At 38.5% G+C, this 4,339-nt stretch overlaps 1 pseudogene; it reads right to left on the reverse strand.

Annotated features, from left to right (window-relative positions):
* LOC115937805 (small ribosomal subunit protein uS9-like) overlaps positions 1–3,709 on the reverse strand; it is a 5,403-nt pseudogene extending 1,694 nt beyond the window's left edge.
* Positions 3,710–4,339: the final 630 nt, after the last annotated feature.

The raw sequence follows: 4,339 nt of genomic DNA on the forward strand, positions 1-4,339 counted from the left end.
GTGGAGATGCTGGAGAGAGCAGGTTATGGAGGCAGGGAGCAGAATGGGGAGTCCGAGGAGAGCCAAGATGTCCCAGTGGGGCTTATTAGAACATGTCTGAGGAGGGGTTTTCTAGGGCACAAACCACCCAAGTAGGTCAACCTTGGAAGTATTCTCTAATCTCTGTTCTGAAGTGAGGAGATTCCAGGTCCTGTCCCTCAGGGCAGGGGAGGAGAGAACCCTCTCTAAGGCAGCCTCCCCTCTAAGCCACTATCTCTCCCAGGCGGGTGGAGATATTTGCTGTGGAAGATGTTCTCATGTTTATTTCTCTCTAGAGATAAACTAGAAATAAACCCTCTACGAGGGCTAGGAATTTCATATCCAGCAATTGTGCAATTTACAAATTAATGAGTTTGCTATAGTTTGTTATAGCGTGATCCTCAGCCTGCTGGGGTTATGGAAGAAGCTTGAGGAAAGTCTTGTACAGGTTATTACGTTTTGAGAACGTGCTTACCCGTGCTCCAACTGTACATGTCTATTGTGAGGAGAACCACATATTCATCCAAGGACACGGCAATTTTGCTCCTGATTATATAAAAAGGCTGGTGTGTAGTAGGCAATCCATAAACACTAGAATCCTTCCTTCTTTCTCTTTTCACACTCAGGTGAACTATAGAAAATATGAAAAGTAGGAAACTCATGTAAACAAAACTCCTGTGGAAAAAAATAGGACATGTTTTTCTATATTCAACACCATGAAAACATCAGTTATAAAAAGTCATTTTAGGGGGCACCTGGGTGGCTCAGTTGGTTAAGCGACTGCCTTCGGCTCAGGTCATGATCCCAGGGTCCTGGGTTGAGTCCCGCATCGGGCTCCCTGCTCGGCGGGGGGCCTGCTTCTCCCTCTCCCACTCCCCCTGCTTGTGTTCCTGCTCTCGCTGTCTCTGTCTCTGTCAAATAAATAAATAAAATCTTTAAAAAAAAAAAAGTCATTTTAGGGGTACCTGGGTGGCTCAGTCAGTTAAGCATCTGCCTTCTGCTCTAGTCATGATACCAGGGTCTTGGGATCGAGCCCCATGTAGGGCTTCCTGCTCAGCGGGGAGCCTGCTTCTCTCTCGCCCTCTGCCCTTTCCCCCTGCTCGTGCGCTCTCTCTCTCAAATAAATAAAGTATTTTTAAGAAAAGTCATTTTAGGGTATAAAAATAGAAAGTTTTAACTAAGACAACCAGAAGAAGTTAAATATAAAATTTTATGATACCAAACAAACTAAAATGTAGGAAATGCATCACCTCAAAATAACATGTTTTCTGTTATGTATCAAATTGATGCAACTTTTAACCTGTACACAGCTTCTAAAAGTGGTAGAGTGAGACAGGAACATATTCAAAATATAAATATATACAAAGGAAAATAACATACAGAGAACAGACAGATCCTATTTGATATGAATATTCTCTCAAGTGTTTACCTCATATGCCAGCATGCAGAAATCAGGAAACTGCCTTTCATGAGCAAGTACTAAAGTGAAAACCTGTGTAAAGAATGGTTTTAGAGAATATATTTCTGTTATCAACACATTAAGAATATTGGTAATACGGGGTGCCTGGGTGGCTCAGTCGTTAAGCGTCTGCCTTCGGCTCAGGTCATGATCCCAGGGTCCTGGGATCGAGCCCCGCATCGGGCTCCCTGCTCCGTGGGAAGCCTGCTTCTCCCTCTCCCACTCCCCCTGCTTGTGTTCCCTCTCTCGCCGTGTCTCTCTCTGTCACGTAAATAAATAAAATCTTAAAAAAAAAAAAAAAAAAAGAATATTGGTAATAGACATTTTGATAAAAATGAAAAATTAAAGGTTAACCAGTAATTCAGTATAACATTTGGGGTTATCACACAAACAAAAATTTAGGAAAATCCTTCAAGAACCTAAATGTCAACATCTATAAACTCAAAATTGTTAATATTCTGTTAAAATTAAACTGAAATAACTTTTATCTTGATAGTGCTTACTATTTAAAGAGCGTAACAATGACATAACTACACAAAAGAACTAATATGCAGAAAAACACAGTCAGGATTAATTGAGACAAAAACATCTACTAGCATCGGGCATTTGATTTCACTGGACTTTTACATTTGTACCTTTCATGCATAAAGTCAAGTACTGCTAAAATTTGACCATAGAGTTCATTTGACTGTAACACAGAAAAAAATCAGCATAAAGTGGGTGGATTTAACTGTCAAAGTAAATTACAATAGATATTTTGCACAAAAAGCAGAAAAAAATGTGAGAAATGCACAAGACATGAGTGAATGCATTTTCAGGATGGCATGACAAAAATGTATTCGTAGAGAATGCAAATGGTAATGTTCTCAATTGTATTTTTTTTTTTTAATTCTTAAAATTTGTTTAAGGATTTATTTATTTGAGAGAGAGAGAAAAAGAGAGAGGGGGAGAGAAGGAGAGAGTGAGCAGGGGAGAGGGCAGAAAGAGAGGAAGAGTGAGTATTAAGCAGACTCTCTGCTAAGCACAGAGCCAGAGGTGGGGCTCAATCTCAGGACCCTGAGACCATGACCTGAGGCAAAACCAAGAGTTGGACACTTAACCGACTGAGTCATCCAGGTGCCCCTCAATTGTATTTCTTAACTAATTATGAGTTAAAAGGGCAGAAGTTTGTTTGGAATCCTTAACAACAGGGAAGGAGGAGGCAGAATTTACAAGGGTTATTTTTAGAGATTATTTATGTCAGTTGCTAGTGTTCTATTAAAGAAGACATAGCTCCTTAAAAGGTGTGTTCTTCCCTTTCTTATATACAGTTGTCTCGGGGCTGCACCTCCCAGCTCTCTCACGCGCGTGGTAGTGAGAGGTGGTGTCATACTCTTACAAAAGGAACATAAGCAGAACAGATGTATGCCACTTCTAAGGCTGCAGTGGGTATGAAGTGGGTTATGCCTCCCACACAAGGGCTCTCCCCAGCACTGGCTGGAAGTGAAGGTCTCCAAGGCCAGGAGGATGGTGGGGCGGTGAGACAGAAGGTCCCTGCATCACCACAAAACAGACTGTACCATTTACCTGCATAGGAATTAACAACATGGGTGAGAAGTACACTTTTGTTCTGTAAAATCACTTTGATTTGGGGCTTTACTTATTACACCTTTACCCACAAATACATTGCTCAACATTTTTATGGAGATAAAAGGAATGAGGAAAGGCTGGTAACTCTAAAACTAAAGTATTAGTAGCTTCTAAGATCAATTCACATGGTGAAGAGCATCTCCTTACGGCACAATAAACTGGGTTTTTATTTATGTCAGGCAGTTGCCTTAGAGTCTGGGGAATCACAGGTTACGTTGAGTGTTATTTTGGTTTCTCATTCAAATTATTTCAATTAATAACATAGGTTACCCTACCTAAACATTACAGCATAATATTGAACAATGAAGTAAATAGATACAAAATGATATTTTCAAAGAGATGCCTTGGTACAATTTAGCAGTCCAACAAGATTCTGAACTGCTTTTAATTGCTTAATTTTGACTTTCACTAAGATATATGAAAAACGTGCACTGATAAATATTTGAGAACTTAAGGGACCAGAGGTGCCTTGAGAGAAGGTTTTAAAAAAAATTATATCAATACATGTTCACTGTAAAATTATCAAAAAACACAGAAGTATATATTTCTCAAGCTTACTCCTATTTCTAAAAGCAACTTATATTGACTCTCAGTGTGCACCATCCTTACATTCTGACATTTGTAAACACATATACACACATACACACACACGTGTGCCCACGTGTACACATACAGATGTACGAATTCATGAAGAGCTAGAAGTTTCTCCTACAAAATGAACAAGAATTTTTAAAACGTGACTTACTTTCTTCATTTAACTATATTTGATGAGCAATTTCTATTGTAGACCATTATAGATAATACTTGTTAAGATGCTGCATATATACTTATTATAATTCACTAAATCCAAGATTAATAAATTTTAAATTATATGGAATTTTTTATAATAAATTTCAGTTCAAAATCCTTGAACACATTTCTTTGCGCAAATACATATGTTAAGTATTTCTCTAGACTAGGTTCTTAGGATTCATATTCCCATTTTTTTAATGTTGAATAGATATTTCCAAATTTTTTAGCATTAAAATCTGTGCCTATTTATACTTCCACCAACAATGTGTAGATGTTTACTTTGACCCACATATTCACCAACTGTGCATAGTATTGGCTTCCCCCCCATCTGTTGGCTAAAACATAAGTTCTCATTTTATTTATTTTTTTTAAAGATTTTACTTATTTATTTGACAGAGAGAGACACAGCGAGAGCAGGAACACAAGCAGGGGGAGTGGGAG

The sequence above is a fragment of the Leptonychotes weddellii genome, chromosome 12, assembly GCF_054177405.1.
Source record: "Leptonychotes weddellii isolate Sample4059 chromosome 12, ASM5417740v2, whole genome shotgun sequence".
Lineage (NCBI taxonomy): Eukaryota > Metazoa > Chordata > Mammalia > Carnivora > Phocidae > Leptonychotes > Leptonychotes weddellii.